The sequence below is a fragment of the Podarcis filfolensis genome, assembly GCF_964270895.1.
Source record: "Podarcis filfolensis genome assembly, chromosome: 6".
In the NCBI taxonomy this organism is placed as follows: Eukaryota; Metazoa; Chordata; class Lepidosauria; order Squamata; family Lacertidae; genus Podarcis; species Podarcis filfolensis.
Window position 1 is genome coordinate 56,290,578 of NC_139609.1, and position 15,766 is coordinate 56,306,343.

At 39.6% G+C, this 15,766-nt stretch overlaps 1 protein-coding gene across 4 annotated transcripts in view; it reads left to right on the forward strand.

The window, feature by feature from the left end:
- The first annotated feature begins 1,168 nt into the window (after nucleotides 1-1,168).
- FOXP4 (forkhead box P4) overlaps nucleotides 1,169-15,766 on the forward strand; it is a 159,362-nt gene continuing 144,764 nt past the window's right edge. The window contains exon 1 of one of the 4 annotated variants that reach the window (XM_083618018.1): nucleotides 1,169-1,728. The gene's annotated coding sequence lies outside the window, so the exon portion shown is untranslated. The remainder of the gene's footprint in view (nucleotides 1,729-15,766) is intronic. The other 3 variants (XM_083618014.1, XM_083618019.1, XM_083618015.1) reach the window with 3 other exon arrangements.

The following is a 15,766-nucleotide window of genomic DNA, read 5'->3' on the forward strand; positions in this document are numbered from 1 at the left end:
TGCATATTATTATTATTAATAATAAACCTGGGTGAATTCTGCTGCTCTTTTACAAGCCAGTCCTACACATACATACATACTGGAAAGTATGGTTTCAGTGAGAGCAAAATTCAAGGCAAATTTGAAGAGACCTGCAAAGCATTTAGGGAAATGAAAAGGATCTCAGTATGATTAGCAAAAATGGTCAAGCTTTCCAATCTCAGTATAATTTTTAAAAGCCATTTCCAAGTAAATAAACTAAGGGTCAGGTGTGAAAAGTACTTTATAATGTTTATGAAGCCTAATCCTATGCTTAGGGTTGCAAGTGTGAGGACATTTTTACTTACGTTAATTAAAAATAAATTGAGTCTCCCCCTCACTCTGCGTGTGCTCATGCAAATGTTTTTTTAATACTTGTCAGAAAGTGGTAGGAAGCCATTTCAAAGTTATTCAGGCTAATATAAGTATTTCATTGGCATTGCAAATAGGAGAAATGCAAAAAAACCGGACTTAAGTCTCATGAGTGAAAACAACCCTAATCATCCCCCCATATTCACAACAAAATTGTATGGCCCGCTTCCCATGTTATCTGGGATCAAAGACACATTTAATATTTCCTGTGCACCTTGAGAGGAGCAGCAGCCAGTTCTGCTGCATGCACCTGTGTGATACCTACAACGATCCCTGCAGGTTTGTGGCACACAGACAGACGCACGGTATGTGCCCATTAAACTGTTTGGTAGAATATATTAAGGTATGACATAGCAGCGAGGCCACGCTTTCAGCAGGGTCTTTAAAACCAGAATCGGTAGTCTAACACAAGGGCTATTAGCAAAAACTGAACAACCCCAAACACGGAAAACTAAGAAAAATATGTACCCCTTATTACCCCCCCTAAATATATAAGAAAGGAGGGGAAACTTAACACATTAAAAGTGCGGAGAAATCACGATTTCAGGTATTAAAGGCCCCAAAAAGTGACTTGAGAGAGGGGCCTCGCTTCCTTTTGCTCGCCTCGATTCAAAAAAACCTTTCCTTCCCCTCTCCTCCGCGCTCCTCGCCCGTGGCTTCCTTTTCCATTCAGGACCTGTGGGCTTGGAAAAGAGCTGCACCTGCTTTAGATGGATTATGGTAGAACTGGAAGTAACTCTCTCTCTCTCTCTCTTTCCCCCCTCCCCTCCCTTCCCAGCTCTCAAGTCACATCTCCAGTACAGACACAACCCCTGTGATTAGAGGCTGATCTCCACATCTGAATGGGACAGAGAGAGGAGGGACCCGAGACATAGATTGACTCCCCCCTCCCCCCCGCCCGCCTCTGAGACTTCCATTGAGGAAAACGGAACAGGAGAAAGGGGTGAAGGAAGAAGAAACAGGACCCCCCCCCCGAATACAATAAGAGAAGAAAGCGGCAAAGCCTTTGGCAGGAGAAAAGTATGATCATGCCTGAACTGTGTTAGTGCTTTCTCTTCTCTCTCTCTGTCGGCTTGCTTCTCCCTCTTTCTTTCTCTCTCTCTTTCTCTGTCTCTCTCTCTTTGTCTCCGAGGTGTTTAACTTTGGGGGAACCTCGGGCTGCTGGGAGCTGGAGGCATTTCTGCTCCGCAAGGGACGAAGCTGGACGAGGCGGCGGCAACGGCAGTAGCAGCGGCGGCGGCGGCGGCGGCGGCAGCAGCAGCAAAGAGGCAGCCACATGCTCCAAGTGGGGGGTGTTAAAAGTTGAGACCCGATTCCAGGCGCTGTAGATCGAAACAGGTTGGTGGGATCTTTTAACAGTAGCAGCAGCCGCAGCAGCAGCAACAACAACAACCCTCCCCTCCCCCCTCCTCTTAAACTTTCAGTGCTAGTTTAGTTTTTAATCCATACAGTAGTTCCTTCCTCTTTCTCTCTACACCCCCCACCCCGCCGCGCGCACTCTTCTGCTTTAAAGATATATATATACTTTGCCTTGAATATTTGCGACCAGGAACGACTTAAAGTTGATAAACTGGCCGGTCTGTTGCGCCTGCCCCCCAGGTGTTTTGGAAAAAGCAGGTGTGTGGAGGAGGCTGAGATTTATGCTTTGTTGATTCCCTCCCTTCTCCCTAACCCCCCCTTTCCCGCATCCTTCCTTACTCTCTTTCTCCCTTTGAGACTGCAACCTCAAGGATGTTAGGGTGTGTATATGGAATATATATATATATAGCAAAACTACTTGGCGAAGGCAGCCTCCTCTCAGTTTAATTTATCTGTGCCTTTTGATAAAAGAGACGCGTGAAAGTTCGGGGTACCCGGAAAACGGAGCACTCCAGACAAAGAGAGGTGCTGGTGGAAATAACTTTTCAGCTGGGATTTACAGAGGGTGGCATGGAAACCAAAGGAATCGGATATGTGAGGCTAGTTGGGGTGTTGGAAAGCTTTCCTCTTTGTTCATGGGGGGAGCTGTGAGGATGGGAGGCAGGGATAAGAGGTTCTTGCTTATAGGGAAAAATGAAGGAAGGAGCAGGCAGTGAGTGGATTTTTTTTTTGTTTTTGTTCCTCTGTTTTGTGAATGTGAAGAGGGGTGGGGAGTAGATGTTGCAAAACCGCTTTGGGGTTTCTGCAGATCAATCAGTCCTGTAAGTGTGTCTTTGAATTACAATTTATTGTGATTGACAGGATGGATAGGCTCAAAGGCACTCACATTTATGGTCTTCTTGAGTACACATTTAGAGTGGGGGTGAGATCCTGAATTGGGATAGCAGAATTTCTTGTCTTCTCCACTCTGAAATAACTTTTTCCTGGCAAACAAGTTGGCAACGGATAGGAAAGTTTTTTGTCTAGCGAAAAGATCGGCTCTCTGGCTTAGGTCTATTCTTTAGGGTAATAAAACTTTGAGGTGGTAGAGATGCTAGAAAAATATTTCATAAATCCTGAATTCCCCTTATTTCTTACCGGTTTTTATACGGTGGCTGAAATTTAAATTTGCTTTATTCTAAATAACAAGACTAAAAAAAAACTTTTAATGGCTCTTTAAATTATTATTTCCTGCTGGGAAGGTAGCAATAAATATACTCTGTTGTTACAGTAGTTCACTTTATCATCTACATTCTTAAATTAGCTTGATCTTCCTTGTTTTATATATTTCTTAAATGCACAAAATGTATTTATTGCTGTCAGGTAATGTTTTTGGCCCAATCAGTCTTTTAGTCTGTCTCCTCAGCTTCTTGTCGGTTAGTCTTCTACTCCCACCTTTAAATGCCACCTCTGAATTAGAAATGTTTCTAATATCCCTTAGAGCAGCAAACTTGAACTAAAATTAGCAGAGAAATGATCGTATACATTGTTCACTATAATACAATGTGATGCCATCCCAGTGCTCCCTAAAAAGAGGGGGGAGGACCTATATAAATTTTTATATAACCTATATAAATATGTATAAAAGTGGGAAATGGTGCAAATATATATAATTTAAATGCCATGGTGATTGAAACTTGAAAGGGGAAAATTTATATTCAGACTTAGGAGCTTAGAAGTGATGTTCTTGGTTTATCTGTATAGGTTTCTCCTAACTGAGAGAACTTTTTAAAAGCACAAATCTTAAACAACCTAAAACATCAACATATTATTTTTTTAAAAAAGGAGCTCAGTAGATATTTTGCTGTGATTGTGAGTTGGGACTGGGTCTTCTAGTAGGTGTATCATAGTTTTGTGAGCATTAGTCGGTCTTTAAGAGAAAGGGAGCAAATTCATTATCAGCCTTTCTTGGGCAGCTGAGAAGTTTCAAGTAAAATGTATTTTAAAACTTGTAGTTGACATGGGTCTATGAAGATAATGCTCCATTTCTATCATCATTTTCATCACCATTGACACATAGCAGAATAATTAATAAAGTTACGGATCTTGGTTCTTTTATAAATTTTCATAAGTGATAAAGTTCTGAATGCTACGTAACGCAGATGAGTTCAAATATGGGGGGAGTGTTAAAAATGGTTTTATTTTGGCAGACCATTTTTTTGGTATGTGTTCTGAAACAAAAACTCCCATTGAATTTGGTATTTAAAAAATGAAATCATTTGATCATCTCTCCTCAAGTTCAAAATAAACTTCGAATGGATGAGAATAGGTATACTAATTCATTAGAGACACTTAGACTCTAAAAGATCTTTTGAAGCGCAGTATTACAAGGAATGCATTTGACAAACTCATAGTGAGATTTGTCTCTTCTTAATTTAGCCCTAAGGAATTTCACTACAGATCCCATTCCAGGGTCCATTGCTGACTTCAATCAAGTGCTCAGTCCGAAATAGTGTTTCTTTGGAGACAAAAATTTACTCCAGTTTTTAGCAATGGCTTATAACTTCAGTTTAATGCTTTCAGAAAAGCTGTGGGGTGTACAATAAAAAAGAATTATTACATTGTGTTAAAAGGTGGGTATAATCAACAACAGAAATAGTATAGTATTCTACAGATATATTACTACATGTTAAAACATTTACACAAGAAGGGGCTTGTGTTGCTCACAGGCCATTTTCTGTCAAATTGTCACAGTGTGTTACCTCCTTAGGCACTGGGCCCTGTGAGTTGTATATGCTGCCTGCAATAGCATCCAGGATCCTAAACCATTTTTACACCTATTTAACATTTCTTAGTTTCTGTTAATTGTACTTTAAACTGAGAGCATATATTGCAGGTGAGTGATGCTTGTATAACATGATTTAAAATATTTAACTCCCTTCCCCTCTCAAGTTTAAAAAAAACCAGTCAGATTTAAACTAAGAAAGATGGTCAAGACCAGATTCATAATTTTTTGTGCAAACCAGGTCTGGTGGGGTGTGTGTGTGTCAGTTGGTTCTGATTCCAAATCTTTGTTCCTTTATTTTCTCCCCCTCAGAAATGGGTGCACATTGAAATGGAGTAAATCGCTGAGCCCCTGTGTTTCCTGTATTTTTGAATTGATTTTATATAAAGTTCTTGGAAGTGTAAACAGATCTTCAAAACTTAATGCTTATGCATATGTGCATAGATTGTAAACATTTAAATTTTGAGTGGGGAGAACATCTATTTAGTTACAATTGATGCAAGTGATTAGTTATATTTTAAAACTACAAACATAATGAAAAGGAAAAATGTTTCTCTAGCAAAGTGCTATCTTATATGATTAATTTGAGTATTTTGGCATGGAAATATATGATCAAAAACCTTCTCTCCCATCCATTTTTATATTCTTTTTTAGCAAAGATTAAAAGGGGCGGGGGAGTACTCCAGTCCCACAGGCACTAAGCACTGGTGTTAGGCAAAAACCTTCTTGCAGAGTAAGATACATACAGTAGGCTGCCTTTTCACAGCTCCATTGTGTAATATTGTAAGGAAAGCTGGGTAAATAGGCATGGAATTTCTTTCTTCCCGGACTGGTAACTTTCTAGACCATGAAGTCGTCAAGTTCATCTGATACTCTAATGTCACAGTTTAGGATTATAATAAGAAAAGTTTTTTTGTTTGCATGCAGGACTAAAGGATGTAATAATTGAGAAAATAATTTGGAGTGAATAGTTCATTCAATTTACACTGCATATTTTCTTATTATATTAACATTTTGATTGCTCTTTTATTTATTAAGAGTACAATCAATAATAGCAAAAAATCTGGTGGATCTCTAATTCAGATTCTCTTTATAGAAAGGAGGGTTTCTTTAAGAAGAAAGGGGGGAAATCTATAAAACAAAGAGCAAATAAAATAACCACTTCAGGCGCTTTCTCTTTTTCTTTTCTAATAACCAAGCCGGGAACTATGTGCAGTCAGTTGTGAAGTTTTTGCCCAAAGAAGCCTAAGAGCTTTTCTTTTCTCATGGCAGAGGGGATGCTTTTGAATCTGATAATGTTTGTGTGTGTCTCGCTGTGGGGCTGAAATGGGGAAGGGAGGGGGTGATGGCTGAAATGTTTCTGTTGCATGTGGGGGGAGATTGAAGTTGAAGGAAGAAAATATACTGTTGTGTTTTGCTTTTTAAAGTGACATACAGTGCAATTCACCCAGAAATAAATCTCACTAAGTTCAATGGGACTTACTTCCAAGTAACCATGGTTAGGACTGCTGTGATAAAGAGTGTGCCTGTGTGAGAACTGGAGAGAGACAGAATTCTGAACCCCCACCTTAAAACTAGAGGGGGAAGAGATGGATCTCACAGAAAAGATGAGCATATATGTGTTCCCCTTCCCTTAGAATGTAAATTTTATAGCTTGGCACCATTTAGTAAAGAGCTTTCCACCTCCGCTTCGCACTTCCAATCAGTGATTTTCCCTGAAAGTTGAAGCGGAGAGAGAAGTCATTTGTTCACCAAAGTCCTTCTTTACTGGTAGCAGGTGTTTGTTTCTAGAAAAGGCATTCACTCTAAAAAAAGGTTAGGGGATAACATCATATAAAGCTACTCATCTGTGCCCTGTGCTTCAGGAAGACAACATATTGTTACACAGGTTCTTGGCACTGAGATCCTGCAAGAAATTCGTTATCAGCCGTTATAATCAAACTCTGCTTGTGTATGGTTTGGCCTTCAGGGTAGAAAAAGGCTCTCTTATTGCTTCCTTATGGAGGAACTTGCTTTTGCCTGCAAAAATATATTGTTTTATCCCAGTTGTCTTAAGAGAGGGCAATAAAAGATCTTTAACATGATTTAAAGACAACAACTTCAAAACAAGTCCCACTGATGCCCGTTTTGATTTAATTATTTTCAATTTGGCATTGTTGTGCTGTTGCATAGAACAGGATGCCACCTTTCAAACTTGGCTAATTCACTTGCCTCCAGGGCTGAGTGATTTCCTCCTTACACTGGGAGTAATTGCCACATGGCAGGTTAAAACACACCTTCAGAATTGTTGTTGATAGGAAAAGAGTGATGACTTAAATTATATGAGGGAAATCTGTACCTGGGAGGTGTGTGGTAGGAGATATGATTAACAAAATAATACATTTTCAAATTTTGAATGCAGTTTTACTATTATATAAACTTTGAAATTGGCATCCGTGCCACAAACTTAGATTTCATTCACTTCCATTTGTTGATTTGTTCTGTTAATTTTTCTGCCTCTGTATCAAATAGACACATTAATACATTTCTCTATTAATTCATTGTGCTGCTTTGTCTCAGAAGCTCCTTCACTGGACATAAACATTTTTTTCTTGGTAGTCGAGAGGGAGGCTTTTGAAATGTTTATTTTGTTTTTAAGTTAAAAATACTATTTTCACATTTGACTTTGTTCTTCTACCCACACTGGAGTTTCAGTCCTAGTGTGTGCAGTTTGCACATGGAATTTAAAACAGTTTTTGTTTTCTTTGAAAAATCTGCTTGTCTTACGTGAAAAGGGTTTTGAAGCAATACAGGGGGGAATGCAGTAGATAGAACATTTCCAGAATTCAGTTTCAATTTGTCTTATAACAGTGTATATATGTGTGCACACGTTTGAACTGATGGTTCAGTTGATTATTGAATTTCTATCCGTTAATATATTTTCCACAGAGATCCTGATTTTAGGAAAGGGTTAAAAAGCTGAACTAGGAAGGAGGATATATTAAAAAGTACAAGTGCACTTGCACATTTGTATACATAAGGTAATTTAAGCCAAGATCCATAGTGTGGGGATTCATTGGGAAAACCTGGAGTCTCGTTTTGTTTTATAAAAACCCTGCTGTGTCTGGTGAACAGAGGTTGTCTGTATAGAGGACGGTTATTGAAAACTTTGCAATGTAAGTATCTCATCAGGTCAGTAGAGTTTCCTGGGCAAGGTGTTAGTTAGCATTGTGAATCTGACTCTTTCAAATTCACTATTGCACATCGTTCTCTACTGACTTGGTCTTTATGGCAATATCAGCATTTGTTATCTGCTAGCCTGCACATGTTACCCAACCTCCATGTCCTTGCAAAGAGACAGAATCTGATCAATTCACTGCCCGCTTACCTGAAACACTTCCATCCGTTTCAGGACTTTCAACAACAAATGGATCAGTAGACGAGGATTTCTGCCACCCATTAAGGGTTGTTGTGTATCCTGGCATTCTGGATGGAGTATTACGTTAACTGCATGCGAACTTCATAAAAGCACACTATAAAAATTCTAAGTATCGATAAAAAAACCACAAGCATTGAAAATACTTGGGTGGGAGAGAGAAGCCACTGTGCCCCATTTTGATATGCTGCTTCTCATTCTGCCCCACTGGCAAAACTTTACCACGTGGTGCCTTTGAACAGGCATTAGCATATAGGCAGCAGCTAAACCAGAGTTGGAAACAAACCTATGGAAGTCACAGGCATGCAAATGTTTTAATTAGCCGGCAGGGGTTGGCAGAGGAGGGACAGAGAGCTCTGCTCCTCTCCCAGCAGCCTGCTGCATATCTATACTGGGTGAAGAGGAGGCAGCTTCTGTCCTGCAGCAACTTACTTGCTGGAGTGCCCCATCCATCGTCTGTCAGTCCATTAGCTCACTTGCATGCAATTCCTTATTGTTTATGGCTACCAGGCAAGTGTGTTAATACAGGGGTAAACTAAACAGTCATACTTCGAAGTGGGGAGAGGCTTTCCCGCAAGGTTTGGCAAGCCGCTTTGAGGTTTTATTACAATCAAGCGGTATATAAATCTTGTTAAATAAATAAAAGCGATTCTCTGTGAGAAGCTTGACTTTGCTTCACTAGTTCATGAAATAATGAATAAGGAAAATCCTTACAAATTCATAAGGGAAGAGAAGTTTGTATCTTTCTTGAAGAATGGGAGCATTCGCCCATTTGTATATAGCAGTTGTATGCCAATGAACCTGGATATTTTAACATGAACACTATCCTGGCACTACTTCTCCTCAATCTATTTAGCTTCCTGAATTTATCCTGGTATGGTTTAGAAGAGAGCCCTACTTGCCTGTATAAGTACAAGAAGGGTGGGATAGCACAATCAGGTAAAGCATAAAGCATCCTGCATGAAGACAGTGGGAAATGACCAGTGTGTCTTTGCAGTGTTAGGCAACGGAGCATGTGTATAGTGTGTTCCTTGAGGGCAGCATAGGAGCTAACATGCTTCTGGATTTATCTGGCACTGTTTGATCCTGTCAAAAGGAAACTGTGTAATGACTCACACATGCGGGAGTGAACAAAGCAGTTTTGGGGAATATATCCCATCCCCGAAGAGGCAGTTTGTTCAGTTCAAAACCAGTCATTCCTCTTAAAAAAAATATAGGAGTGGCCGGCGGCTTAAAACTGTTCTCCCATATCTATGGCCTCATACAAACAAATAAAACATGGGAAGCGGCAAAGAAGAGTGTAGATGAATTAGTTGATATTTTCAGGCAATTTTTCTAGGGTTTTCCTATGGTCTATTTCCTATATACACTTCTAGTTCGCATATATTTTAAGCTTTACAAATGACAACCCAGGTATATTCAAATAAAACATAGTGATTGTTTTCTCTTAGGCAAAAGGCCGATATAAGTAGATGGTGTTGACCTGTGTTTCAAGACCTAGACTGTCTAGTTCACTTTTTGGTTGTGCTGTGATCATCCTGTGTTGCTTTGGGTGGGTCATTGCTTCAGTAACATCTAATTTCAATGACAGTTACCCCCGTTTTGGAATAGAATTACAGTGAAGTAGTTGGGTGTACTTCTTGGTGTTGGGCACCTTAGAAAAGCCTCTGTAAATAAGGTACTTGACCACATGAACAGGGTGAAAAAAAGCTTGCTTGTGGTGTGTGTGTGTGTGTGTGTGTGGGTGGGTGGGTGTGGGTGTGGGTGTGGGTGTGAAGGATTGGAGGAGATGCAGAAAGCCTGTTTTTCTGCCATCAGCAAAGACTCAAAAAGAAGTATATAATGGGAGAGGCAGTAGATCCTGTCAAATAGCAGGACTTCATCCATTGTAGTGAGGTAGGGAACAGCTGGATTTTTAGATGAAGGGCAATACTATGCCAGTAGAATGGAGCAAAGTGATATTTGAGCATCGTCAAACACTTCGTAACTTAATTTTCCTGGTGTACCCTATAGGATAATTCTTTGCATTCTTGTTATTCAACATTCATTAACTCCAAAATATTTATAAATGATTTATGTTTGTAACCTAGTAGGGAGTTTTTAAACTTGAACCCAGTGTGTTTTGTATAGAAAAGCACTCCATAGCATGACCTGAATTTGACCCAGCTCTGCCCATTTTTCTGCCCTGAAGATATTCTTGGGACTCTCAGAAATGGCTTCCCAGATGGACGAAGGTCTGGGTCACAGAGCTCTTCCGATTTACGTGTGAAAGGATGCTGCCGCCTTTTGGTTTAGGTCCTGATTTGCCAGATGTGGGATTAAAGGTGGAAATGCTGAATATCAGATAATTGACATAACTGGACTGTTTGTGGCAAGTTGTTTTGCTGCAATCTGATTAGTTACAGCCAGCCCTTAACGTCACAATAAACAGCCAGTTGGAATTGATGACTATCTCCTCCTAGCTCAGGCTGAAGCAGCATTATCTTTGCCTAGACAAGGGAGTGGAAACAGTACTGTTAACATCTCTCTGCCTTCCTATTTTTTGGTGGGGGGGTACTCATGTATGGTGTAACTAGGTTCTTATGGCTGACTTAAATGCCCATCAAACATTTTTTGTGTGCCCAGCTAGATGACTGAGAAGCATTTCAAGAAGGCAAGAAAAAGTTCTTAGAGGGGTGCCAAGGATACAATACAAAGCTACATCTTCATCTTCCAGTGAGCCTAACAGTCTAGAACAACTTGGTTCTTGTAGGTCACTTTCAGTATTATTGACCTTTTCCAATTCCAGAGAGTATGCTGATACCAAGCAGTTTATGCAGAGAGTTGGCATCCCTCTCCTCTGATTCATCTTGGTTCAACTATTGGACATACACAATGTTTTAGGCAAGCTCCAGCTTCTATTTTAGAAGATGTTGTGCCTTTGTTTCTTGCAGCTGCCCGGCATTTGTTTTGACAAGGTACCTTCTCCAAACAGAGACTATGGCTACGGACTCTGGCAAGTTGCATTTGTTCATTAATGAACGGTGCCCTGGTTTTCTTCTATTTCTTTGCCTTCGTGTATTACTAGGGTGGATGCATTAATCTGAAGTGGATGGCAGTTTATAATGCCAAGATACTTTCTTAGCAAGCAAAATTTAGCAGTTTTTTTCCCTCGCACTTAAAGAAAAATTGCAGACTGTTTTTTTTCCAATAAGTAGAAGGGAGAGGCTGGCATAGCACAGTGGAGAACTGAAGAAGAGGAGGAGGAGTAGGAGGAGGAGGAAGAAGAAGAGTCATCTCTTATACCCTCCCCCCTTTCTAGTAGAAACCATTTTCTACAAAATATATCAAAAACATTCCCTTTTTTGAGATTTTATGTGTGTTTTAACTAGACCAAACTATGCAGTTGGGTGATGAAAGTATGTTAATATTACTTTTGCAGTAGACTCTTGAGGTGGAATTTGCAGGTGTGAAGGAAAGCAATTGTTCTGATTTAAAGATTTAAGTTGCAGGACTTCAGTCAACTTCACCCCTGACCTTTTCTTGTCCTATTTTTGCCTCTGTTGTAAACATAACATTCATGTTGTTCATGGAAGGAGGCATCGTTTTAATTTTGAGTGCCAAAAATCTTTGCACTGAGGTCGCTTTCTCTCCTACGCCCAATTCATTCAGTCAGATAAAGTGGCATTTCAATAATACAACATAACAATCATGCTGAGCATTTTCTTTTTGTTCATCTAACTTAAAATTTACCCTTATGCCTGGCCAATATTTGGTTTCAAGTATCCCATACTTCATGTCATGTAATTCTGAGAGTTACGTTTGGCATAGTGAAAGGACAGAAACGATCATTTCTCTCCATAGGCAATTAGAAATTAAAACTTAATATTCTGGTTTTTTTGAGATTTAATATTTTCATAACAAAGTTGTTGCACTATCTATATTTGGATGAAATGTTCTAAATTTGTGATCAGGTTGTGTATTATTAATTTCTGTAGTGCTTTTAAAATTTCTGTATTCTTGATCTTTATAACATACTCTTTGGCAGTTTGCTGTTATCCCCATTTTAGAGATGGGGAATTTATAATGGTGTACCATTGGTTAACTTTGTCCAGCATTTTTTCTGTTGAAACAAACGCTACACAGAATTATTGCTATTTGCAGCCTTTTGTTAAAAAGAAAATAGAAACTATTTTTTGGCTCCATCACCACATTCAGAGAAATGATCTACAAATGAGAGTCCTGCTTGTTTCAATTTGTATGCTTTCAGACTGCACCTACTGTTTTTATTTTCCCATAGTATTTCAGTGTGAAGTCTTAAAAGTAACCATAGTGCAGAAATTAGTATCTCGCCTACCACAGGATACTCAAATAGGATTTACCGGGCTATGCTGTAAGGTTGAGCTTTTATTTTTTTTATTGGCAAAAAAACGACACTGCCGACACAGGTTGCCATATGTAAAGATTTTCCCAGACATTTCAGCAATTTCTGCCCAGACACTGTTTCTGACAGCTGATTGCCGGCTATGTCCGGGAAATTCCGGATGTATGGCAACTGTACTATATGAATATTTTCAGAGGAGTAAGAGAGGAGGCTGGTTTTATGTGCAAAGTATGTATCTGGTGTGTTCTTTAGTAGAAATGCCCTATAGTGTGTCTTCTACCATGTAGCTTGCTCAGGGTAGAACAACTTACTTGATCACTGAAAAGGGCAACTACCAGTAAAAGAAATAACACCATTCTTGTGGAATCCATGATTGGCATGTATTGGTGGTAATGCAGCCATCTAGTGTTGGTTTGGAATCCAGAGCAGAACTGGGCCAAGCGTGGTAAATAAGGCACTTGGTGAGGGAAGTTCTAGGTCAACTCTCCCGCTGCTTTAGTTTCCCTACAATAATGCAATCTCTTGTCTGTTGTGAAAGGACTTTCTCAAGGGAAGGCAGAAGGGGTTGGTTGCTATTAGACTATCGATTCTAAGGGAACAATAGGGCCAGAATGAAATATAACTAATGAAAAGCATTTTTGAACATGCATGTGTTACACTAGGATGGGAACTTCAGATAAAAACTCCCTGTTATGCACATTGAATTCTGAGTTGTGCAAATGTCCAGAGTTAAAGAGTCTCTCTCTCTCCCTCTCTCCCTCTCTCTCTCTCTCTCTCTCTCTCTCTCTCTCTCTCTCTCCCCCCCCCCTCTCTCTCTCTCTCTGTGTGTGTGTTCTTGACTTTCTATCGCCATCTGGAATAAAGGGAGACATACTCAATGTTTTGATAACTGATGTATTTCCTTGTACTATGAAACCAGTACAAGCGCATCTGACCTTTTTGCAAAGAGGGCAAAAAGAAAAACCCGGTCATGACTGTTCTTACTATTTGACTATCATTTTTCTTAATAATGTAATATTTATTGAAATAAAAGGTTTCCATGCTCTGGTGTCAGCAGAAAATGTTTAGAGTTTCTACAGTGTTTTCACAGTCTAGAGTAAAAGTCCAATGTGAATTTTTAAGTTTTGCTGCCTCAAACCTTGATATAGTAGTCTTGCCCTGACTTGGAATAACCAGGTGCTCCTTCCCTCCCCCGGCCCATGCTGCCAGATGGAGAAAGTTCTGTTCCAAAGTTTGACACATTATTGCATAAAATCAAATGTCTGCTTTTGCTTGCTGATGCGCTGTAGGGCTGTGTATTTTCTTTAAAGGTACTGTACATATTCATGTGCTTTGAAAATATATTGTTTGAAGTACAGTGCACTAAAATAAACTGAAGAAAGGAATTGTTTGAATAATGTCTGTCGGATTCTGTAGTTCTTGGTTACGGCATATAAATGGTTGGAGGTATAGGCTTTGCCCCAGAAACTGGTGATGGGTTCCTTGTGGTGCTAGTTCTTTTTTGGAGTGGCATGTTAACACATTATTTATGACATATCATAAAGTAAGTATAGCACTGTCTAGGTCTGTTAAAGGTGGCATGGCAACATGATGTCTCTGTGCTTGTGACATTTTACCTAGCCTGTGTGTGTGTGTAAGGGAATCTCATAGTTCCTGAGAAATAGCAATATTTTTAGACCCTATATTCACAATCACTGGAATTGTGTGGTAAGTCCTTTCCTGGGCTGTACCACTTCAGATTGCAGGTGGTAAATTTTCTCCATGGAATCAGGAAAAACACCCTTTAGAGCAGATTAAAACTCTTTACCCTGGTGTACCGAGCCCTCCCCCTGTGGGAAGCATTCAGATGCCACCCCATTTGCACCCTGAAATGGTACACTCTAAGAAAGCCTCAACTATGTAACTTCATTTATTATGTAAAATGGGCCTAAACTTTTGTACAGTACTCTCCCCTGACCCAAGTTCAAGGTTGAGTGTGACAGTTTCTAATGAGGTTCAGTTTGCATTATACTACATATGGACCTGATAAAGTGGTAACCCAGGAGTAAGAATCGGTGAAATGAGAGAGAAGCTTTTTTAAAACCCATCTCTTCCTTGAAAGGGTTTTGTCATCCTAGTAATTTTAGTTAATCTGAAGTAGGAAAATCCTTCTCCTTCCAGTGTTCTTAAATCTTTATATGCCTCCACTCAGTGATGTATCCAATTTGAGGCTATTTAGTGCTGGAGCACTTGTTCTGTCATCTAGGGATGAATGAATTTTAAGAGTTTCCTTGGATTTTAAGGTCTGGGATGAGACTAGAATGGCACTCAGGGTGATTTCTGATCCTTGGTCTCCAGGTTGCCTTTGCTGAACTTCTTCCTCCTTGGACACTCTGTAGACCATCTTAGAATAAAATACTGTGAAGGTTGTATAGAAATACCCCAAATAAAATAAAAAATTCCTTTCAGCAATCTTTCATTAGCATAGTTCACTTTTTGGTCTATCAATCATTTTGTTCTTGTGTGTATGGAGTTCGTAGCACAGTACTGTAAGTACAGTGGTACCTCAGGTTACATACGCTTCAGGTTACATACGCTTCAGGTTACAGACTGCGCTAACCCAGAAATAGTGCTTCAGGTTAAGAACTTTGCTTCAGGATAAGAACAGAAATTGTGCTCCAGCAGCGCGGTGGCAGCGGGAGGCCCCATTAGCTAAAGTGGTGCTTCAGGTTAAGAACAGTTTCAGGTTAAGAATGGACCTCCGGAACGAATTAAGTACTTAACTAGAGGTACCACTGTACTATGATTAGTTGCTTCCTTCTTGATGAAATCAAAGACAGTCATGTTGACCCAGTTTAGGCTGATCTCTAGCTAATAAGCCATGGTACATTGGACTGAGAATGAACATTAGGCTTGTATATGCCCTTCCTCCCTTTCCCTTCTCTTATGCACTCTGATGAAAAACTACCAGGGTTTGTTTAAATCAGTTTCCTATTACATTAGAACCAGGAAACCTGAAACCAGGTTTAATCTCTGATTACAAACTAGGATATGATTTTCCTAGTTTTCCACTGAAAACTGAGATTTAATAAAGTCTTGCATTATAGTACACAAGAATAGGGAACAGGGAGGCGTGCAGGTATAGCACTTTTCTCTTGGTGCAAAAATCATTTATGTCTGAAATAAGCCACTGTCCCCCTTCCCCCACCTGTTAGAACTGAAAGTTCCCTTTTTGGCCCAGTAATAGCATTAAGGCACTATTGTATTTCCTCTATTCTTAATTTTCGTGAACCACCCTGATAAACTTTTATATGGAGGTATAAACATCTCAAACATTGCAAGGAGTGTATTATCTAGCACTACTCTAGAACTATTATTTTCCCTCCTAGGTGGCATTCATATTTAGCCAACTATGGGAATGGAATGCTGACATCTTGCATGTCCCACTTTTAAGATGTATGCATCAAAACTAAAAATAAAATAAAATATGTAACCC